General features: G+C 40.7%; 1 pseudogene; it reads right to left on the bottom strand.

Annotated features, from left to right (window-relative positions):
* The window catches only part of LOC145411821 (uncharacterized), a 192937-nt pseudogene that overhangs the window by 129695 nt on the left and 37560 nt on the right, over positions 1–25682 (bottom strand).

Genomic DNA, 25682 nt, shown 5'->3' with positions numbered 1-25682 from the left:
GCCAGAGATCAAGCAGCATGGAGAGCCGGCATTAGGTGACCAAGGGTGACGCGTGCAAGCATGCTCGAGCCTTCAAAAATGAACAGACAAATGATTACTATTATTTTGCATAGGCAGATTTTTTTTTTTTTTTTTTTTAAAAATGTGGTAAATGGCTTGGGTGAAGTGCTAAGTATATTTTATGGTTTGAGTGGTCAGTCATTATAACTTCCAGCTGTTTTATGTTTCCTTGCATTTTTTTCCTCCTCCTTCCATGCCACATAACATACCGAGACATCTCATTTTTTGCAGGTTTCTTTTCATTTTTCCCTCTTTCTGCATAACATACTTAGTGTTCTGATAAGGCCTGAATATTTGTTTCCACCATTTCCATACTTTTACCATTGTTTGATGCATTAAAAGTCTCTTGAGAAACAGTGTTAATATTAAAGAGGTTTAGAGTACTTGGAATAGAATCCTGAGTTAAATTAGGCAAAAGAAATTGCTGAGTAACAGGTGCCTGGGAGTATTCTTAACCAGCAAGAATATGACCTAAGTCCCATTTCCAAACCACCCAGGAGGTAGACACTCATTGTATTGTATCATTTGTAAAAGCTCTGTTATGCTTGCATGCATCAGCCTTGGTCACCTAATGGCAGCTCTCCACACTGCTTGATCTGTGGCAGCCTCCCTATTCAGTCCCTTCTCCCTGAAGTCCTACTCTATTACCTCGTCCCAGGTCTTTTTCAGTCTGCCTCTCGCAGCCCTACCCGACTTTCACACCTCACGTTCCACACTCAGTTGTCATCCTCCACCCATACCACATCCAGACCATCTCAATCTGCCCCTCCTCATCCCAGCACCAATACACTCCAGTCCCATCCTTCCTCTCAACTCTTCAGTCATAAACCTAACTCGCCCGGGCCTCGCATTCAAGGATGCACTACACATCCGTCTGACTGTTGCCATTCTTGAACGTTTGAGCCTATGAATATCCTCTTCCTTTACTGCCCCGGTCGCACTACCTTACAGCATAACACTTCTAACATATGCTGCATACAAAGATCCCTTAGCACGGAGGGAGAACCCTCTCAATGTCAGGAGAGGCAACAGCTCCCTGAACGTCTTCCAGCCACTCCTTACCCTTGTGGCTATACAGTGGTTGTCTGACCTCTGGCTCTTCCACGTCAAAGGGGTTAATGTGGGATTGACTTTTCCCCCCAGTGCTGATCATCTCTTGAAAATTGCATCCTTGATTTTCTACAGAATGCTGGTCACATCTTTAGAAAACTTATTATGTATGCTTTCTCCAAGTTACCCCAATTACTTTTCTCCCAATTTATTGCCACACAATTCCTCTACCTTTTACTGATATTCATAATGCTGTTGCCTTGTTGCTGTTTTTGCACATAGAGAAACACACCTTATCACACTTTTATCTTATAATCTCTTGGTTTCAGTATGGAAACTATAATGTAAGCCTATCGGAATGGGAAATTCATAATGCTCATAATTTGAAATGCAGTTTTGGAGCCAGAGAGGGAAATGATAAAGTAAAAGAAAAAAGTCAGTGTCATATTGACCTCTGGGGTGTAGGAACCTGAGAGTGGAATGCCAGTGCATTGGTAGGTTCTGTCTGTCTGTCTGTCTATTGCCAGACGCCTTAATCCCATAAAGGGTGGCCATAAACAAATCACCTCCGTGTTTCCCTGTCCCCTGCCATTTTGCTGCCCTCCTCCCATCTCACCCCCCCCCTCTCTCTCTCTCATATTGGGTGCAGTGAGTCTATTCTGTTGTCTTGCAGCAGCTCTGGAGGATGTACTGGGTCATTCCATGCCAAATCACCCAGGGCTCCTCAGGTCACCATCTTCGAAAACTGAAAAAAAATCTCATACCAGTATACTGTATAGTACCATCAAAGTTATGCATGTATGCGAAATTTTAGGTCAGTACATGCAAAAGTTTCCAAGATAAGACCATGAAAAAATCAGCAATTTTTTTGCTTTTCGAAAAATGCATTTCTGTCAAAGTTTGGAGAACATCTCACTCTGTTTTTGGTACAGGGTTCATGTCCTTTGACTAAGGCTAACGTTACTGAATTTTTATTTCTGTTGCCAAAGAGGCCTGTTGCTTTTCACTGATCTTCCATAAAGTTCCAAAAATTGATAAAAGGCCATTTTTTTTTTCAAAAGCTGCAACCACTTCTAGGCTGCAGTGCAGGATGGTGGTTCATGCCAGAGATTTTTAATTTCATGTATCGTCTTTCCTGGTGCAGATTCACTTGCCCATGCGTACAGAAGCATTTAACTCGCAAAATTGTAGCCAGAAGGTGCTACTTTTTTTTTTTTTTCTTTTTTTTTTTTTTTCAAACGTGCTTTAACCTTGTGTATGCCAGGTGGGGTCACATGGACCCCAACATATTTTTTAACATGCCATGTAGCCCCTTATTGTTTTAGGGATCTGGTGATCCATGTCTGTGTTTGTCATGGTGGATTGTATAGGCACAGAAATTCAGAGTGAAAAAGCTCTTGTAGTTCAGGAGTTAGGAGGGCGCAACACTGAAGGAGGGTCGTCTGGTACCCCACCTTGCATTTCATTGAACAATTTTTTATTTTTTCAAATTCTTGATATTATTTACCATGTCACTGAATGTTGAGATGTTTTACAGTCAGTGGGGGAGAATCGTACAAGATCCTCCCATTTCTGATGCAGATAATGACATATTAGTTGGTTTTACTAAATGTTTACCAGATTTTTATTTATTTTTATTTATTTATTTTTTGTGTGAATCTACTGTAAATGTCAATGTTTTTCTAAATGTAGCGGTACAGTAAATATCAGTCTAGTTTACTTCATTTGTAAATCATTCAGGGGGTTTCTGAATATAATTGTCAGTCTTTGTTCTGAACATAGATTCAGCCTAATTTTCTAGTCATTTTCATTTTTTTTTCTATGCTGTTGCAACTGATAATATATTTATTATGTTAAGAGCATGCTGAATGAATATAAATGATGTATCATAAAAATGTTTTCCACATTATTCATTACGTGCAAACTTTAAAAATTTTGAGAAAAAAAAGAATGGTGGATTGGCAGCACATGCCGTGTCCCGGGCAATGTATGTGCAAAATTTAGCATGTGTAACTTTGTGCATATGATAAAAATCCATCAATTAAGTTGGGGTCTCCCAAGCCCCTACATGGCATTTGGGGTTACAAATTTTCACTTGGCATTCGGAGGATTATTCAGACAAGAACCTCATGATGATGGTTAATGGGAACCTCTCTTTTTGTACCATGTATTATTTGTGTGAAGTTTCTAAGTATCATAATGCTTCTTTGTTTAAGATAATGACAAAAACTGACTAATTTTATGATAAACTGCTTGCTGAAAAATATAGATAAATACATAATTATTGACAAAGTCAGGGAATTAACAGAGGAATTAGTTGGAGAAGAACAGGGAGGCATTAGGAAGGGAAGAGGTTATGTAGATCAGATATTCATTCTTAGATCTTTAGTGGAAAAGTTTCTAGAGAAGGGAAAGAAGTTGTATGCAGCTTTCATGGATTTGGAGAAAGCATATGACAGGGTGGATAGACAAGGATTGTGGAAAGTATTAAGAATATATGGAGTAGATTGGAAGGTGTTGAATGCTGTGAAGAGTATGTATGATGGTGCTAAGGCTGCAGTGCGTGTGGATGGTGAACTGAGTGAATTTTTCTTTTTGAAGGTTGGGTTGAAACAGGGATGTGTCATGTCTCCATGGTTGTTCAATCTGCACATAGATGGGGTAATAAAAGAAGTACAAGGTAGGGCAGTGGATTTAGGAGTGGCCCTGGTGAGAGAGGGTAGTGTTTGGAAACTCCCTGTACTGTTGTTTGCAGATGATACTGTGTTGTTGAGTGAAGACGAAGGGGAGCTGCAAGGCTTGGTGGATGAGTTTGGGAGAGTGTGTAAGAAACAGAATCTAAAGGTGAATGTAGGGAAGAGTAAAGTGATGGTCTTTGAGAGAGGTGAAGTCAGTGAATGTGCAGTGAGGTTGGATGGTGAGGAAATGGAAAATGTGAGTACGTTTAAGTACTTGGGTAGTGTGATGAGTAAGGATGAAAGTTTGGAGGGTGAAGTGCTTGAACGGGTACAACAAGGAAGAAAGGTTGCTGGTTTCTTGAAAGCAGTGATAAGAAACAGGGAAGTGAGCATGGAAGTGAAAAAGTTACTACCTGACAGTAATGTGATACCAACTCTAACATATGGAAGTGAAGCTTGGACGTTGCTGGAAGGACACAAGTCAAGAGTGAGAGCAGTGGAAATGAGTTATTTAAGAGGAGCCTGTGGAGTCACATGGAGAGACAGGCTGACAAATGAGGATATAATGGAGCGTTGTGGTGTGGATGTGGATGTGATAGGAAGCATTATGAGGAACACACTGAGGTGGTTTGGCCATGTGGAGAGGATGGAGGGTGAGAGACTGATGAGGAGGGTGTATGTGAGTGAGGTGGAGGGGGGGGAGAGGGAGGGGGAGGCCGAGGATGAGATGGAGGGAAGGGGTGGAGAGGTATATGAGAGAGGGGGGTGTGAGTTGGGAGCAGTGCAGTGAAATGGTGGGGGAGAGGGCGACTTGGAGGTGATTTGTTTGTGGCCACCCCATACAGGATTAAGGCGTCTGGCAATAGATAGATAGACATAATTATGTTCTCTCAAAAGTACACACAAACTTAACTGAAAAACTTTCAGATATTCATTGTTCTTGATGTGTATTGGATACAAATTAAACATAGAAATCACTAGATTTATAGCAGTGAATATGAAGTGATATAATTCAGAACATATACAAACATATATTAAAGTAGTAGACTTCTGAGTATATTGAAAATTTATATAACAAAACTACATGGATTAGACATACTATAGTCCCTTGGTAGTACATTTTTTACACCATGTTTGCACTAAATACAGTAATTTTTATAACATTACAGTTTGTACAATTTAACTACGAAAATTGTGGGAGGGGAGACAAAACCTTATTTTGATAACCTTGACAATGATAGCACCCCTTCCTTGTGCATTAGGTGCATCAGCCAGACATATATGGTACTGTAATATGTTGTAGGGACACCAGCATTCATCCTTCTTTGATATTGGAGGCCAGGAGAGGACATTGTTTAGTGACCTTTTCATGCGTTATATCATGAAATTAGTCACTTATCATTATCCTAAAAATATATTTTGATACTAAAATTGAAACTTTGCATAAATTTTGTTCAGATGTATTAAAATATGGTGAAAAAGTAGAGGTTTCCATTAACTGTCATTATGAGGTTCTTGTTTGAATAAAGCACATTTTTGTTAACAACTAAAAAAGTTATTTTGACAAAACCTTATGGCTACAATTTAGTGACATTCTTTTGGCAGTAAAGGCAAGTGAACCTGCACCATGAAAGACAATACAAGAAATTAGAACTCTCACGCATGAACCACCATCCTGCAGTGGTGCCTAGAAGTGGTTGCATGTTTTGAAAGATTGGCTGTTTATCTTTTTTTTGGAGTTTTATTGCCCCTTGGCATTAGAAATGAAAAACTTTAAAAATTAGCTTTAGTCAAAGGATGTGAACCCTGTACCAAGAATAGAAAGTGAGATATACTTCTCCAAACTTTGATGGAAATGCATTTTTCGGGGGGGGAATTGCTGATTTTTTTTTTTAATGGTCTCGTAAACTATTGCTTGTACTATTGACCTAAATTCTGGGATATATGCATAACTCTGATGTTACGCTATATGTGATTTTTTTCAAAGTTTTCTTGATGGTGACCTGGAGCACTTTTCAAAATTTTGATGATTTGGCATGGAATGACTGTACTGTATTTAGGGAATTTGTTGTCAGTCATCATTGTACCCCGTCCTGGCAGTCCTCCAATGAGATGGCTGGGACAAGATATCTGATACGCTCCTTTGTAGAGTTTAATGTGGTGAGGATATTATTATTACTGTTATTATTATTTATTTATTTTTACAAGCTGTAGTCTTTACAATTTACCACAGTATTAGATATACAGGTACAGTAGTTCATTGATACAGTCCTTACTATCACTCAAAAAAGTATCTTTACTCACATGAATGCAGGACTCCACAATGAGTAGAACGATACAAGCAGTACCGGTATTCCATATTTCCTCGTCTGTTGTGTCAAAATGATTCACAGCACTTGAGTAAGGATACGTTTTTGGAGATAGTTTAGTGCCTGATGTGATTTATTTTGATCCTGTGACATTAAGCTTCCATTCTAACAGTACTTGTGATATATTTGGTCATGTCATTTCTCACTGCAGTGTTGCTTTCAGAGTGGTGGATGCTTGGACAGTGGCAGTGCTGGGAGTGGATAGAAGTGAAGCCTGGTGGAGCTCTGGGATGTGGAGGTGGAAGATTGATAGCAAGACAGAAAACCAAATATGGAAGATGGATTGGTGGCAGGTTGCAGAGATCGATGTTGACGGGGAAGCATCACTGATACATACTTCAGCTCAAATAATACTCTGGATGAGTTGTCTTTCCTACATATATCACCAACACCAGTACACTAGTTTATGGGTGAGAACTTCACTGTAATTTTTTAACATTTGCTACCGTACTTATTGTGTGATGGGGAAAATAGGTCAGGTTGATTAATTATAATCACTGATTATAATCACTAATATTGTGACAAGGATATATCACTTAGCACTTTGTTGCAAGCAGCCTCATACCTCCTAAGGCACAGGCAGGGAAGAGAATGTACCTTGGGCTTTCTTTCTTCTCTGATTCATGTCCCCACAGATCCAAGAGCCTTGTTAATGATATTTCCCGCCCCTTGTGCATATGGGAAGTTGGGTTAGGATGATGTTAACTTGAAACATACATGAAGTCTGTTCCAAAGGCTTAGTAGTTTTCCCTGTATCTGCAAAGTTTCATTCTTCACCTGTCACCAATAATCTGCACTATATTATGGTTTAGCCAGTAGGAGTGTACACTGTTCTATTATACCCTGTTTAATTGACCTGTGCAGCTGAGAGGTGTGGGGTGAGTAGGGTGTTTGATTAGCGGCTGCTGATTGGCCGTCGATGATGTCAATCTACAGCTCTTCTTATTTTAACACATACCGTACATATTTATATTTTTAAATTGCCTGCAATATAAGCAGCCAGTTTAAATATGGAATCATTTCTGAAGCTAAAGAGGTCAAAATTAGCTTTAAAAGTTAATGTATCAAAGAAAATTAAAGTTGATTATAAAGTTTTATAACACGATGAGTGACGTTTGAAGTAAATTATCCTCCCATGGTATAAACCCATGTCTGCATGTTGCACCACATCCACCCACATTGTACACCTACGTCAGCATGTTGCACTATAATATCCACCCACGATATACACCTATGTCTGCATTTTGCACTACGGTACATGCCTGCATTTACTTCAATGGCATCATTGGCGGCCAGTCAGCAGCCATGTATCAGACACATCCAACTTGCCCCATATATCTCAGATGCACAGATCAGTCAAATAGACTATAGCGTACAATGTTATTAGTGTGATATGGTGCAAAACAGCAATGTGGTAATTAACCCATTGAAGGTGAGTGGCTTTTTCCTGATTTGATTCATCTTGGGTAGAATTTTCTGATTGGAGTTGATATTGTTTTGCTACCCCAGTCTCTGATCAAGCAGACCCATCACTAGAGATGTACCGATGTATCGGTATCGGTGGTATCGGCCTATTTTTAGAGTATTGGAATCGGTATCGGCTGATTTTCTGCCGATACTACCGATACTTAAAAGGAATTAGTGCGTAGCATATCACTCACTGGAAGTTATTTTGTTAAATAGAATTTGGATGATTTATAGGGATGAAAAATAAATTATTGGTAATATCCAATTATTTAGTATCATACTGAGTACATGGTGTGTAGTAATACAGTACATTCTTTGGTAATGAGCCACACCTGCCACCATGGACAGGTATGAGACAGGTTGGGAGCCCTGCCACAGCCCTCAGATGGCAGGGACCACCCTCCCTCACTGGTATCAGTATCGGTCCAATTTTGTGGTATCAGTATCGATATTGGTGAAAATTTTGGAATCGGTACATCTCTACCCATCACCCACAGGCAAGTAACTGCTGCAGGATCATTGCATGTAGTGAGCCAGTGTTTCCATGTAGCTGAAAGCACCTCACCACAGTGAGATGCTGGGATAAGTGTGAATGTCTTCTTGGATGGATGTTGCATTTGCATCTGCACCCAGTTAGCAGGAGCACCATAGCAGGCTCCACATCACCCCTTTATTTGGTTTTGGTTGCCTCCCAGGTGTTGTAATGGTTACCCAGGTTACCTTGTTGTAAAGGTTACCTTGTAATGGTTACCTTGGATGGATGCTGCATTTGCATAGGGACACCATAGCAGGCTCCACATCACCCTTTTATTTGGTTTTGGTTGCCACCCAGGTGTTGTAATGGTTACCCAGGTTACAGGAAACCATTAGGCTTGTCACTCACTGTAGAGCCTTCTGAAGTGGAAAGAAGAGTAATAAATAGTGATAGTGATGGTAGAAATAGGAATAGACAGACACAGGAAGAGATTGATACTTCCAGTGAGTTGATGATGGGCATCCACACCTGTCGCCATCAGATTGCAGTGGGGAGATATAGCCGTAATATTCCTTGTAGCACAAATCATAGACTGTATATTGGAGTGGATAGTTATAAATTTAATAATCCTTGTGTTGGCAACTGGCATCATCCTTATCTATTGCCAATCTCTTCCTCCTCGTCCTTTCTCAGTGCCAATCACTTCCTCCTCTTTCAGTGCCAACATGTTCCTCTCTCAGTGCCAGCCTTTTTCTCTTCCTTTTTCAATGCCAACCTCTTCCTCTCTGTGTCAACCTCTTCCTCTCTCAGTGTCAGCCTCGCCCCTCTTCCTCTCCCAGTGTCAAGTTCTTCCTTCTCTTCCTCTCTCAATGCCAGCCTCTTCCTCTGCTTCCCCTCTTAATGCCAACCTCCTCCTCTTCTCTGTGCCAACCTCTTCCTTTTTCACTGCCAAGCTCTTCCTGCTTTTCCTCTCTTTGCCAACCTCTTTCTCCTCTTCCTTTCCCACTGTCAATCTCTTCTTCCTTTCTTTCTGTCAATCTCTTCTTCCTTTCTTTCTGTCAATCTCTTCTTCCTTTTCCTTTCTCACTGCCAACCTCTTTCTCCTCTTCCTTTCCCACTTCTTCCTTTTCCTCTCTCAGGGCCAACCTCTTCCTCCTCTTCCTTTCTCACTGCCAACCTCTTTCTCCTTTTCCTCTCTTAGTGCTAACTTCTTCCTCCTCTTCCTTTCCCATTGCCAACCTCTTCTTCCTTTTCCTCTCTGTGCCAACCTCTTCCACCTCTTCCTCTCTCACTGCCAACCTCATCCTCTCTCACTGCCAACCTCATCCTCCTATTCCTCTCAATGCTAACCTCTTCCTCTCAGTGCTAACCTCTTCCTCTTCCACTCTCAGTGCTAGCCTCTTCCTCTCTCAATGCCAGTCTCTTCTCTTAACTTTGTCCCAGACTTTCTTCCCTCATTGCTAGTTTCTTCCTCCTTCCTCTGTCAGTGGAGACTTCCTTCACCACTCTCATTGCCAGCTGTCTCCTCCTCCTCCCTTCTTGGTGCCAGACTCTTCCTCTTCCGTCATTGTCAGTCTCTTCTACTTCCCCTTCTGTCAGTGCCTGATTTTTCCTCTTCCATATCAGTGCCAACTTCCTATAAGAGGACCTTGCAGGAGTGGTTGCTTGCCTGTGGTTGATGAGTCTGGTCAGCCAGACAGACCAGAGTTGATCAACAACAGCAGCAGCCTGACCCCATGTGGTTGGGAAGAAGGCATAGAGTAATGGGTTTATTATTATTATTGTTATTATTATTATTATTATTATTATTATTATTCATAGTGTTAGGTAGATTGATAGATGTTTATTAAATTTTGTTTTCTCCCGCTGAGGTGGACTTTCCACATTCCTTAAGTTGTAGTAGTTGTGACCCCAGGTTCATCTGTAATGGGAACTCTGTGGACTACAGGCATGAAGTTGCCCATCTGCTGTAGTCTACCATCTTCCTTTCAGGGAATAAGGAAGTATTTGAGAGACATTTATGTAACTAGGGAGATGAGTCATACCACTGACGTAACATGTATCAGTTCATCTAAGGCCCCCTTTACTAGTAGTTGTACTAGTTGCAACCCTAGGCTCATCAGAACAATCCAGTGGACTACAGGCCAAAACTTCTGTAGTACACTGTTGTGTTGGTGGAGGACAGGGTTGGGATTGAGGTAGGTTTATACATTCAGGCAGCTCCTCCCTTCAGTGCTGTCAGTGTCACCACATGAAGGTGTCCCACCCCAGCACCAGTACTGTAGGGGTTAATAAAGACCTGTATTGAACTCCTCTACAGACAAAGGTTAATTTATCAACACACCTGAAAATATTTCCTAAAAACTTGTTATTTTTCAGGGGCCATCAGTACCACTACTGCTGCTGCTGCTGCTGCTTTGGGGGCTGGTGCTGCTACTGCTACGGGCTGGTGCTGCTACTGCTACTGCTGGGGGCTGGTGCTGCTGCTACTTCTGCAGTTTCTGCTGCTGCAGCTACTTTTGCAGTTCCTGCTGCTGATGGTATTCTGCTACTGTTCATGTACCTGCTGCTGCTTCTGTCTTCTTGGCATGGCCAGGGGGTCACTGGTCATATCACTGGGGAATACCCTGTGACTGGCCTTAGAGTACCTCCTGCATCACCCCATAACTCTTGGCCACGCCAGTCTTCAGTCCTAGCTATGCCTTTGCAGTTACAACCACAGCTGCTGCTATTTGTACTGCCACTACCACACTTTTGAGATATTTGTGTTGCACATTTTTTGGTTTGTCCACCTTTACTTGGCTGAGATTTTTATTCTTCAGCAGCCTAATCCTCATAGCTCAGTTGCAGAGTTAGACAAGGATAACAACACTGTGACTCTGCATCCATTCTGTATCACTTTTAAGCCAAGTTGATGTGGACACTGTGTGTTAACAGTTGCTCCCCTACATAGGAATCTTGGGTGGGAAAAGGAGGTTAGACATGATGACAGTAAATGATGGATAATGATTATAATTGAGATCAGCTCCATAACTTAGGCCGTTGACCATGTGGCATATTATTATTATTTTTTCTATTTTGGTTTTCCTTCCTCTATTGTTATTGTAAAAAAAAATAAAAAAATGAATACAAAGCCACTTACTCCATTTAGGTACTTAATATAGATACTAAACCACAAAGACAACAGTGATGATGCAGTGCCAGGAATTGATGCCGGGCACTATCAGGCTGGCCTAATAAAATCTCCAAGCTGATAAGTGTTCAGTAATCAAATGTGTGTAAGTTGGAGAGCAACTGTCTTTTTTACACCCAACACCAGATGGTTTTATTCAGCTGAGAGGGATTCTTTGGGGGTCTTATGAGATTTATTTCTAACTTTTTAAAATTTAGTCTCCTCTCGCTAATCATAGGTCCTTAATTTTAACGGCTCAGGTTTTTTTTTCCATTTACCAGCATTTTTCATGTAGCTCAGTGGTACAATAAGAACTGATCTACATTCTTTTCATTGCACTTCTTCATGACTAGCATTATTCCATATGCTGCTATTACTAGGATGGTAATTGTAGGCCAGGTTAAAGTACTGTAACCAAATTCCCCAGATAGACCGTTCCATTGCACTTCATGATTAGCATCAGTCTAGTTGCTAAAATATTGCAACAACTCAGCATTATATGAAGTTGATAAACAGATAGATAGGTACACAGAGATAGATAAACATTACATAGATACAGATACATTGCAAGATAAATGGTTGGTAGATATACTGGTATTGCTAGAATTTTTTGAGATAGAAAGGTTCCCCAGGTTATTTTTCTTCCTTTTAACTGCTAATACAGTGTTTCTCTCAGTTGAATGAAGTCTGGTGTTAGTACAGTGACAGTGGCTTGTTTTGTGTGTGGCTGTGGTGATTTCCTAACATTATTTCTTAGCAAGCCTTCCATGCCACAGAGAAGACACCCCAGTGAATTGTACATGTGATTATTGACTGATTATTTGCAATATTATTATTATTGTTATATTACACGATGTACAGTGGACACAAAACATTTTATAGCCCGTGGTTTGGCCAGTTCTTTCACAGCAAGCACTTCAGATTTGCTTAGTGGATTAGCTAGCTGTACTGGTATATATTTCAACCTCCCAGATCAGATGTTCAGTTTTCTACAAACCTACACCTACCACTATACTTTTCATCCATCCATCATCCAATCCTGTGTCTCCCCATGAGGAGCGTAGGAACCCGGGGCTAGGCAAGTTGTTCCTGACATTTAAGATGAGAGTCACCAGCCTCAATCATCCCTGAGTGGCATTATGTGAACAATAAACCCGGTCTACCCCTTGGATATAAACCTGCACCGGCTCAGTCCTATTGGAGTACCCACTAAACCACCAGATGCCATAATTTGGTTATATAGTTACCACCCAACATAGTCAATGGTTTTCTGGTGTACGGAATACTTTTTCATTAAAATTTCCCTGCAGCATTATCTGTGTTTGGAATTATTCAGTGAAATTTGTGACATTGCTGCTGTGTTTTCCATTTCAATCACCAACACCAACCAACTCTTCCATGTAGGCATTGCTCATTGTTTTCAAACCTCAGCCATGTACTGTTAAATCCCCCTTATTATCATAAAAGACTGCAGCAGTACCAACAGCAGCAGTTACAGTATTATTAACATCAAACAGAAATTGGAAGTGCTTAAAAATCTGCAAAAAGTGTAAGGTTAGTGACAAGTATGGTGTAGGATTGATTCCCGTTTATGACATAAGGCAGCAGAGTACAGTACCGGTATTAAGTAAGTTGTTAAAGTTTTATTCCAGCAGTAAGAATGATAAGTCTGCAGCTGAAAAATTACTCCTTAAAACCAAATCAGTGATGACTATAGTTTTATGCCGACAGTAATTAAACGAAAAGCCCACATCTAGAAAATAAGTCTCAGTAAAATCATATACAAATTTGAAAACTTTTTGAATAGTTTGCTGCCATGTAGCATGATCCCAGGTCCCTTTGCTCCTCATGGGGTTTTCATGAATCTGGGGATGGCTGGAAGGGTGGGCATATTCTCAGTACACCTAACCCTCCATTCTGTGCCATTCGAACATCGATGACAACATTGGTATGTGTGGGACTGGAGTTCTAATGCTCACAAAGAGGGCAAGGATGTGTGGCACAGGAGGAAGATTTACTGAGACATGCACACAGCACCCATTTGTGGCTACCATGTTGTCCTTGTCTGTGTGGAGGCATCATTCTTTCTGAGGGGGTTGCTACGACGGCCCTTTTGTTTCTTTAGTTTTATAGCTACACATACTGCTTCATTGATGGGCTGGCACCTTTATCTGGCTGTTGTCAATGGGACGCTGGACACTATGTTCACATTTGTGAGATGCTGGACAATATATTCACAGCCACCCATTCAGTCACCAATTTTTTGTTTCTTTTGCAAAGAGGCCTGCAACCAAGCTACTCACTGATGTAACTGTAATCCTTAATGGGTCGCTTCGAGTTGGAGAGTTAACTCCTTACTCTGCCATGTGTCTGTCTGGTTGTATGTTACCACCGAGTGTTGGAATTTATATCCTGGGTTGCAAGGAGCCACTTGGCTTGTCGCTCATTGTAGTCCCGGGTTGTCCACTTTTCATATACAGTAATTCATTAAACCATCCTTAAGAGGTAGGAATGAAACTTCATGGTTAGTAGTCAGATCAGACCACCAATTTCATTGCCTCCTGTTATTAGCTGGAAAGAGAGGAGACATCTTCACCAGATGCAAGTAAAGTGACTAAAATTACAGACAACTGGCCAGCCTTATGCTGCCACAGGCTATAAATTTGTACCAAGACTTGTGTCCATAGCATGAACTAAAGTATGTAGACACTTCTCTGCCGGCTGTAGCAAAGGAAGGTGTTATTTGAAGTATTTTGACATGGGCTGCAGACTGAAGTTCCTGTTCTACCATAGTCCACCATCCTCCTTTACAGGAATTGTAAGGGAATAGAGGGCTGTTAGTTTAACCTGGCAGCTTCATTGCCCGATCATTACCCTGTGAAAGTGTCTGTTTCAAGCCTCAATAAAAAAGAGTATAGAAATATGTGTTACTGTCATTTGGGTAAGAATGATAAATATGGAATATAAAATAGTGCTGGCAGAGTATTGTTGGCAAACTTTTGTTCATGCCTTCACATCACAGATACAGTACAGTAAGTCCATTATATGACACAGGTACTTAAAAATACAGGGTGGTTCATGTATAACATGTCTGGTTGTCATGTGTTTTGTCTTTGCTTTCTGGTCCATACCTTACCCCATCCTGAGGTGAGAAGAGGAGGTAAGAATGATGATGATTGTAATGATTGATGTGGAGAATGGCTCAGTCTGCAGTACCACAGTCTACCCTGCATTATTTTATACTTTCTAGTACTCTCATACTTCATAGTGATGGCTTGTTTGCATCCATGGATTGTTAATTTTAAAATCAAGTATTTCCTCTTGCATTTGTTTCCAGTAATTACGTAATGTTCACTCTGAGTAAGCAAAGATTTTTTCCTTGTCTGTCTGCATATTTGTCTATTGCCAGACGCCTTGGTCCTGCAAAGGGTGGCCACAAACTCCTTCACATTGTTCTGTCCTCTGCCATTTGGCTGCCTACCCTCCAGCTCACATTCCCCTCCCTCATGTATCTCCAAACCATCCTTCCATGTCATCCTTGGTCTTCCCCTATCCCCTTCCTTGGTCTCCCCTCCACCTCATTCACATAATCTAGTGTCCCTTTCTCCATGGCCAAACTCTGTCAGAGTATTTCTCTTCACACTTTCAGCATCCACGTCATCACCTCAATGCAGCTTTACTTCCTCATTTGTCTGACGCACTCACATACACTTGGACACAAACACACATTAATATATATATATATAAACTTCACTTTCTCTCACTCTTGTGTCCTTCCAACAGGGTCCAAGCTTCACTTCATAAATTGCGGTGATGGTCACAATACTGTTATGCAGTGGCTTTTTTACTTCCATGCCCACTTCCCAGTTCCTCATCACTGCTTTCAGTGAACCAGTAACTTTCTACCCTACCTTGCAAGCACTTCATCCTCTAAACTTCCATCCATTACACTACCCAAGTACTTTGTGTACTCTCATTCTCCATTTTCACACCATCCTGACTCATTGTGTATGCTGTGACTTAATTTCTCTCACTTAAAAACCATACTTTTATCTACATTTTACAGTCATTTTTTTTTTTTTTTTGCATACACTGTCAGACTCATTCACCAAGCCTTGCATTCACATTCATCCTCACTTTAACAATACCGTATCATCAGTAAACAACAGTACAGGAAATTTCCACACCCTATACCCCTTGCCTTAGACACTCCAACATCCACTACCTTACCTATTCTCTCTCGTATAACCCCATCATTATGCAAATTGAACAACCACAGAGACATGACACACACACACACATAAATTGTTCTTGTGCATATTTATTTCGCATGCCTCACTGGCAGAATTAGATAACAATGTGGCTCAATATCCCTTCCATAGAACTTCTTCATGACTAGTACAATATTTCAGCGTTGTATCTGCTCAGCATTTACAAAGGAAAGATGGTAGTTTAATGCCTAGTTAAATTGAACAGAGTATAGTTGAATACGTTAAAGTTTCAAAACACCTTCCTTCCCCACACCAGCAGACTGAGCCATTCCCACGACACACCTGATGTATATGGTCAGCCCTGTATTATGGTTCAGTAAATTGTGGGTTGCTGTTGCTGTGGTCTTGGCCATCAGAAGTAATACTGTAACCAAACCACTTCTCTGAACTGATACAGCGTCCAGTTCAGTAGCTTTGCCGATCCCTGACTAAGCAAAACAGTGTCAGTATGTATTTGGTTATTGGATATTGTGTTGCTTATCTGTGTGTGCTGGTCATCATTAGTTTTATACATGAATACCTTGCTGAATGAGGTGTTGCTAAATGGCCTGAGGATTTTAATGATATATACATGTATTTTTCCAAAAGACAGCTTGTAGTAAGATGCACACACGTCTGAAAAAGGAAAAATTGAACAAACTCCCCACCATTTGAAGCTCCTATTGCCTCTTCTTTCTTTAATTTCCAGTATTTAGTTTCCATACCATTGACTGTGATTTGGGAATAGTTAGGATGAGCCTGGGACCACAGCAACAGACGTTAGTAAAATTTCATAGCAGCTCAAAAGATCTTAAATGTGTCATAAATAAATGGACTTACTGATAAAGCCATAGTACTTTTATTTTTAGCTGACAATAGAATAGGTGTTTTGTATATTTAACCCTCCTGAAATATTGATTGGTATTTGTGTATTATTTTGATGCCAGTTGTCTTGTAATGATGTGTTATTTGTGCATATTTGTAATGCCATATTAGTGATGTACTGCACAGTCTGCCACAGGAAAAAGTACAGTGCGCATCTATAGTCCTCATTATGGGAGATTTTAATATAAAGTAGGCCAAGTTTGTAATGGTCTTCCTGTGTCTGTACTGTATTTCCCTCAGCCTATGACCTCCAGTCTTTTAAATACAGTTTGTGCAGGAATCTCAATGTGTATCTTGATATTGGCTCTCTTATTTTTATCTGTTAGAGGGAGCAACATTGTAGTCATCCAGCCTTTGGTTCTTCCTCCTCTACCTTCAAGGAAAAGAAAACAGTGTCCTGAATAGCTGCAAAAAATGAGAGAATCAGGGTTGGCGTTGATTAAATCATTGATTTAATCATGTGATTATATCAGATTTTTTTTTTTTTTGATACCTAAAAGTTAAAAAAAATAAACTCTGAAGGTTTATAAAAGTTGGGCATAACTTTGTGTTGGCATTCATTTATTCAGATACTTAAACATTAAGTTAGCAGATTTTGAAGAATGGTGCCATTAGAAATTGCTACACTATGACAAAAAATATTTTTACATTTGTGTCACTAAGTATTGGAATTATTTGCACATGTAAAATACTGAGCCATAAATCACAAACCCAAGCCATAAGACTAGATAGGCTAAAATACTGAGCCATAAATCACAAACCCAAGCCACAAGACTGGGTAGGCTAAAATACTGAGCCATAAATCACAAACCCAAGCCACAAGACTGGGTAGGCTAAAATACTGAGCCATAAATCGCAAACCCAAGCCACAAGACTTAGTAGGCTGTGCTGGGTCACTTCAGGCCATGTCATAATAATATCGGCGTAATATTTTTGTGTGTGGTAACATAATCAGCTTTGGAATATGCTGTCTTGATTACCACTGGCAACTCAGCCTTAACCAGCAGCGTACAGACAGCACTTGAACAGCTGTGTAGCTGGATTGTGGCCGGTGAACCATCAGTGAATAGACAGGACAGGAAGTGTACAGTACTCAGTATACCGGTTTTGAAAAAAAACCTGGAAAGAATGCTGTGTTGAGCATCCTTAATTAGTCCCTCTATTTATGTCAAAGAATAATGAGCATCTTGAGTTTGCGTCTCTCTATTTATATACTGTAAGAGAGGAGTGGACATCGTGTCTCTCCTTCGTTTATGGCAGAGATTGATGAAGAGCCTGAGTTGTCTCCATTTATATCAAAGATTAATGAGCATCTTGAGTCTGCATCCCTGCATTTATATCAGGTTAACGAACATCTTGAGTTCTCCCTCTTCATTTATTAAAACATTTGTGAATATGGTTTGTTTTAGTGTTAATATAGTTTTTCCTGTGGCCGACTGTGCACTTAGTTGTGTATTGATATGGGTAGGTTTGTTGGCATTTTTGTATTTATTGATTTATGCCCTAGTCAGTTTGTTATTGATTGATTGATTGATTTGTCAGTTCATTTTATTATTATTTTTTTTTGCCATAGTTTGTTCATGTTATTTATGTATTTGTTTGTTTATGCTATAGTCATTTTATTTTTTTTTTATTTTTTTCATGCCATAGTCAGTTCATTTTATTTATTTTATTTTTTTATTTATGCTATAGTCACTTTCTTCTGTTTATTTATTTCTGCCCATCAGTTTATTTTCCCCTGACAGGTCCATACTCTCATGTAGCTGGGTTGATGGCGAAGTACAGTCAGATGGAAGGATTGATTTGACTAGTAACCAAGGAGGCTCATTTATCTAGTAGCAATGGCTGATTGAATTTTATGCACCCACGAAGTAGTTTCCATTATAAAATTTGTCTGGTTCTGTCAGATGAAACAGACTGGCTATAGTTACGTGTCTTTGCATATTTATTTTTGACTTGTAGTGATATAAGATTTTTCTGTACTGTAAGGTAAACTCCTGATTGTGTGATACCACATTAACTGACAACCATCGATATTTGAGGAGACTGAATTAAAGCTTTATCCATTTCTTATGACAAACTGACGTCATGTCACCAGCCAGAGAGGAATATTCAGCAATATTTGCAGTACTACACTATTGTGAATACAGTTCACAGTAACTGTATTTTACTGTGAAGTACTGTAATGTTTATCAGGAGTAATTGATATGGGGCTGCTTTCTCTGTTTTTTAATAGTTACACAGCACGTTTTTTTTTTTTTGGGGGGGGGGGAGGTATGCCCCACGGGGGCTAAGGGGCAGTACTGCATTAACTGGAAAAATACGTGATCCAACATTGGTTAGACTGATTATTGATATAATTGGAAGTTTACTGTATTCCTGTTGAATTGTAATACTGTATGTACATTTGTTGCATTTCTGTTCTTGTTCATTACTAATAGTGTTGTGCCAATATCTTACCATCAGTTGTTTTAATAGCTGTTATGGAAATGTCTTGAGGTGCCCCAGTTTCAAACCACATAATGTACTAGAAACACCCTTTTCAGATTTATCATGTGCTGCTGCGTTTTTTCTTTTTAAATAGTTTGATGAAAGAACTAATTTGCCCATCAAGCCATTTGTTAATGTCCGTTGACTCAGAGTAGCTCAGAAACTTCCACTCTAAAATGTCCAGCAGATTATTTTGTGTAGTAGGCAATATTATGCTTTACCTTATTTCCTGCCTTATAATGCTCACCCATGATTTGGCGAGGGGTATTTAAGGGGGTGAAAGAGAAATACTCAGGTTAGTTTACCAAATATTGATATGCAACATCCAGCAGTAAGTTGTGGGGAGAAAATAATAATCTTTCACCATCACCTTACATTGGCTAACAATGTAAGTCTTGCAGACTTTCTCCGAGATTCATCGTATTTTTCAATCCATAATATCATGTCCTTCCTTACCTCTGTTGGTCTTCTTTCCTACATCTAATTCCGTTCCTTATTTCAATAGCCCCATCTGTGATATGATATACTCCTTCCTTTGACCCATTTCTTCCGGCCCACCTAACGTACACAACTTGTAGCCGATGATCCGGCTTTGTGCTGGATTTTGGCACTAGGTTCCTATTGTTCTTCTTCTTACATTGGCTAACAGGTGATTCAGCTGTGTTTACAATCTACCAGTGCTTTCGGTTTGATGCAGTTGCTCCATGAGTGTGCATATCTAACCCAGAGATTGCTGCATTTATTGTTTATGTCTTAATACTAATACATATTCACCTAAGTTTGAATTATTGAAATCTTAATCATTAGTAAGGCTTTGTGGATACCAGTCCCCTCAACCCATAGGCCTATTCCAAACCATGACCCACCTGGTATCATGAGTAGGCTGATTTTTGAAGTAAGTTTTTTGGGGAAAGTGTGCATTATATGGCGGGAAATACAGTACGTTAGGCGGAATATATCGTATAAAGCTAATCATTCTAACGTCATAGCTAGTGGTGTATAGATTTTAAAGAGTAAATGTCAACTTTCATGCGAGGTTCAGTCAGATTCAGAGGGCTGTTCACTGCATACGAAGCTTATTGTTCTGCCAAGTCTGATGTCTCTTCAATCTTTTTCGCTTTTTCTATCTATTGCCAGACGCCTTAATCCCGTAAGGGGTGGCCACAAACAAATTGCCTCCATGTCGCCCTGTCCCCCGCCATTTAACTGCCCTGTTCCCAGCTCTCACCCCTCTCTTTAGTGGGTGGTGATTATTATACCTGTGGGTGGAGTTGGGATTCTCAGGGCTATTTGTAGGGTAGGCTGTTGATAATTCTCCCACTTAGATGGTTTCTCTGTTTATGGATCTTGTACTGGTGGTGATGGTGGTTTATTATGCTTGTGAGGTGGGGTTAGGATTGCAGGTTTATTCACTTTGTATGCTGTTGATAATTCTCCTACTTTGATGCTTTGTCTGTGCATGGATCTTGTTGTGGTTGTGGTGAAGATGGTGATTATTAGGCCTGTGAGGTGGGGTTAGCATGCCAAGGGGGTGTTCACTATGGATTCTGTTGATAATTCTCCCACTTTGATGCTTCTTCTGTGTTTAGGGTTCTTTATAGGTAGTGGTAGAAGTGATTGAGGGAGAGTCAGGATTCCAAAAGCTTTTCACTTTGTATGCTGTCTATAATTCTCCTCCTGTTTCAGTGCCTTCTGTTTGTGTATGGGTCTCCTTTGTGTTTTAATTGATGTTTGTTAGATGAGATTTTGGTGGCTTGTGATTGTATGTGTTGACTTTGTTAGGATCAATGTGGAGTGGTATGTGATGATTTGGTAAGGATATATGTGGGGTGCTTAGAGTGGATAGGATTTTGATCAGTGAAAGATTTGGAGTGAGGAAAGTTATATACCAGAGATGAAGTGTGTGCTTAGATGGTGTGGTTATGGAGGGGGTGGAGGTGAAATAGGTGGTGAAATGGGTACGAGTGACATGGTAGGCTGAGAAGGTAGTTGGATATGGTAAATGTGTGTGAGAGGAGATTGACAAGGCTAGGAAACTTACTGGGGAACAGGATGGTTGTATAAAATAGGTATGGAGGAACACAAGAAGGCTTTGGTACACACACACACACACACACACACACACACACACACACACACACACACACACACACACACACACACACACACACACACACACACACACACACACACACACACACACACACACACACACACACACACTCACACACACACACACACACACACACACACACACACACACACACACACACACACACACACACACACACACACACACACACACACACACACACACACACACACACACACACACACACACACACACACACACACACACACACACACACACACACACACACACACACACACACACACCCACACCCACACACACACACACACACACACACACACACACACACACACACACACACACACACACACACACACACACACACACACACACACACACACACACACACACACACACACTTTTTATTATTATTATTTTATTTTTTAAAGATCTGGGACTTAAATGATGAGTGTCTGGTCCTTTTCAGTGAGCTTGCAGTATATTAATTTCTCCATCTTGTAGTTTTGTGTTCTTTTGGGGGCCTACTTTATCCTTAGATGGAAAAAATTATTGAGATGATGATGATGGTGGTGGTGATGGTGTGGTGGTGGTGGTGGTGGTGATGATGATGGTGGTGGTGGTGGTGGTGATGATGATGATGGTGGTGGTGATGATGATGGTGGTGGTGGTGATGATGATGGTGGTGGTGGTGGTGGTTGCAACGTAAACCCACCGGACAGCAGGAAACGAGCCACTTCAACTGGTCGCTCCTAGGGATTGTTGGTTGAGGTTATGCTGAAGGATTTTGTGTGTTGATGGTGTGGTGGATGAGTGTGTGTGTGTGTGTAAGAGAGAGAGATGTATTGCAGTGTGGGCATAAGGGATTGTACTTTGTGTTGGTATTGAAGCAGGGAAGGGTGATGAATATATTGTAGTCTGCACTCGAAAAGTTTGGCCTAGATTTTTGTCCTTTTGCAGCTGTTTCAAAGATCTCATTGACAGAAAATGATAATACTGTCTCTACGTCCTTTCAGTAGCATTGTCTTCGTGGCAGGGATCATTTTCTTGTGGTAATATATTCCTACAACTCAACATTCATGATGGAGAGATGGCAGTTTTGGGCCAGGTTAATGAGAGAGGAGTATAGGTGTGCTTCTCTGTTTCTGAGTAAGGTAGTTTGTGAAGGGTGGATGGCAGGGAAGGATGATGGCCTCAGGACTCTGGTTTGGTGTACTTGTGTCTCCAGGGGTAGGCTAGCCTCTGAGGGGTGGATGTCTGGTGATAGTTCATGAGGGTTACTGTCGGGCTAGATATTTTGAATTCCTTTTGTGGCTTTGTACAGTCAGAGAAACAATGAACTTCCCATTTCTGTCTGAAGAAAATTTACAACAGACCAAACAATGAAAATCTTGTCTCAGTTGATTCTACTTTTTGGCTATTGGTTTATCAAACTTAGGAAGATATTTGTGTCTTTGCTTGTAGAATGTGAAGTACAGGTTTATTATAAACTCCTTGTGCAGTTTTAATTGTTCATAACGTCAGTTCTATGTATGATAAAACCAGTTTGTAAAAACGGTTAATGAGTTTATTACATTTCAACATAGATTTATTATTACATTTCAACATAGATTTATTTTTGAGAGGTTAAGTTTCAACCTGTCCACCATCGTTACCTGTGTGTTGCGATTCCGAAGTAGGCCCAGGTTTTTGTCCTTTGGTAGCTTGTTCCACATAGTTCAGTGTCAGGAAATGGTAATGCTACAGCCCTGAACACGTTCCCATGCTCTTTTAGATTAGCACCAGATTCTGCTCTTATTTACTGTTATAGCTCAGCATGGAGAGAGGATAATTGTAGACCAAGCTAAGGTATAAGAGTATAGTGACTGTATAAAAGGTGACAGTTAATGTTTTGAAAGTATCGAGTTTATGAGATGCCTTTGAACTGGTGTGGCTTGTGGGTCAAGAAAAGGTTGTTTATGGGTCCAGAGTTAATCCAGGACTATAGGGTGTCTATCGGCAGTGACATTAAAAAGGGAGATGAAGGTGTGTTTGAGATTTGTGTCTGGCATGAGAGGAATGATACAGTAAAACCTCTTTAAGTAGAAATGATAAGGGCTGAGGCCATTCCGACTTCACTGAAATTCCAACTTGTGGAAAGTGTGAGGCCTCCTGACTAACCGGGAAAAAAAAAAAAAACACCAGGCTTGAAGATGGTGTAATCCAAGCATGAGGAGGGCCTTTTGGTAGGTTATAGAGGTGTTAGGGGGCACATGATCGTTTCTGTGCAATATTTTCACATCTGTGCAGCATTTTCTAACCATAATCACAATTGCACTACCTTACACTTTAAATATAGGCCTCAAGAACACTATTACACTTTATATACAGGCCTTAATCACTACTGTAAAGCTCTGTTGTATGCGGAAATAATCACTATCAGAGTCACTGCAGAAAATTTGTGCAGGTAACTCTGAAGACACTGGTTAGGAGGCTTCTTGTTGGTGGTGGCAGATGCTAGACTGAGGCAGGAGGCAGATGATGGGCTCTCACAGGCTAAAAAATGATGAACCTAGTGTGTCATGCCAAGATTGGGTTTCCATTAGACGACATTTTACGACGTAGGGATTTTTTCGGAAAATTAAATTACATCAACAGATATCACATGGCTTGCTGACTTAAGCATAATCACAACTAAATGGGTTCCTACTTAAGGAGGTTTTGCTGTAGTTGACATGGGATAAGGCAGTTGGTGTGCTTGTGTATGTAGTGTTGTAGCATTGGTGGTACTGTTGGAGGTCAGCTGCTTTGTGTTGAGGTTTAGTATTGTGAATCCATTGTTAGGTCATTGACATGGACAATACTGATATTAAAGAAGAGTGGAGCAGGTATCGCATGGAGGAAAAGGTTTTACAGTGAAAGTGAGAGGATTCAGCAGCAACTGAGCATCATGACTCACTTAAGTTATACTGATGTGGAAGTGGAATGCATCCACACTTATCTATCATCCACCCTGGATATAAAGGTTATTGGGGCACCTCAGTAATATATATATATATATATATATATATATCTATATATATATATATGTATATATATATATATATATATATATATATATATATATATATATATATATATATATGCATGAAATGAAGTTTGTTTTAGACCTTGAGGCACCTTTTACACATACATACCCCCCCCCCACAGGTGTATAATGCCACCAAAAAGCATTTACAGTAAAGTACTTGAAGGAAAAAATGGCTTTAAATGAGAGTTGGGTTCCAGAAAGAAAAATGTTCTCAGTTATTTTGTTAATATTGCAAGTAATTGTCAAAATGCAAATTACATAAACTAAAAATAAACTTTGTTGTCTTTGTACCTAAACAATAAGAATTTTGCATGTCATGTATATTTGTGTAGTTTCATATGTATTACTGTTAACTGTGTATTGTATTAGGTTTCTTTGTAAGGCATGCTTCCTTCTCCAACCCTACCGTGCCCTGCCCTGCTATCATCTACCCTGTCCTTCGTACCATCCCCAACCCTTCCCTTCCATACCGTCCCTTACCCTACCTTGTTCTTCTCTTCCCTGTACTACCACGACCTGTCATCCTCTACCCTTTCCGCACCAACCATGCCCCAACTTCCCCTTAATATATTCTGCCATCCCATACCCCACCCAGTCCAGTCATCCCTTACCTTGCCGTCTTCTCCCAACTCTGCCCTGTCATGCTTTTTCCTACCCACCTTCCCTTCCCTATCCTGTCTTTCTCTGCACTACCCTACCCTTTATCTCTCTGCACAATCCTGCCTCTTCCTACCTACCGTGTTTCTTACTACCCACCTCTGTCTCCCTAGCAAACCTTACCTTTCCTTACTGTGCCATTCTCTGCTTACTCATCTTTGCCCTACTGTCTGACCTTTCCCTCCCCGTCTACTCTTACTCCACTCTGCCACTCCCTACTTTTACTTGGCTATCCCTACCCTACCATTCCACTCCCTAAACTAGCCTACGTGGCACCTGTTTTACCATCCTTTGCCCTGCCCACCCATACCCTGCCTAGCATCTCCGTAACTTCCTGTCATCCCCAGCCTTGCCCTGCCTCTTGTTACGTTAACATTTCAGCCCCTGTATTATTATCTCCTGCCTTGCTATGCTTCTCCCTACTTTGCCATGGCCAGCAGTTCCATCTATGCGCCTGTTGTACGCATTCCTTCCTCTCTCCATGCATCTCCTTGCCTACTGTACTCATTCCATCTATCTTCCCAACCTAATCCCTGCATCTCCTTGCCTACTGTGCTCATTTCTTCCTCTCTGCGTTCTCTTTCCAACCTTGCCTCCTGCATTTCGTTGCTTCTTGCGCTTCCTTCTCTCTCTCGCCTCTGTTGTACCTTTCTTTGCACTTCCCTTACCCCTGTACCCACGTATCTTTAGCCAGCCTGTCCTCCTTCCCGTCTCTACTCATCTTCCCTCACCCTCTCCCCTAGCCATCTTTTCCTTACCCTTGTTTTTCCTCTTCCTACCTATCTCCATTACGTAGCCTCTCCTCGACCATGTGTCCCTTCCCCATCCCAGCCCCCTACGTTGCCCATTGCCTTCCTCCAGCTGCATCCCTGTTCTGTACTTGTGCCCGTGCTTCTACTCAACATTCCTTGTTTCTCTCTCCGATTGTCGTTCCCCCTGACCATTACCA

The sequence above is a fragment of the Coenobita brevimanus genome, chromosome 11 (genome assembly GCF_032717465.1).
Source record: "Coenobita brevimanus isolate Jiangsu-jjx chromosome 11, ASM3271746v2, whole genome shotgun sequence".
Classification (NCBI taxonomy): domain Eukaryota; kingdom Metazoa; phylum Arthropoda; class Malacostraca; order Decapoda; family Coenobitidae; genus Coenobita; species Coenobita brevimanus.
Note: the sequence above shows the minus strand (reverse complement) of the source record. Positions and strands in the feature narration are given on the sequence as shown.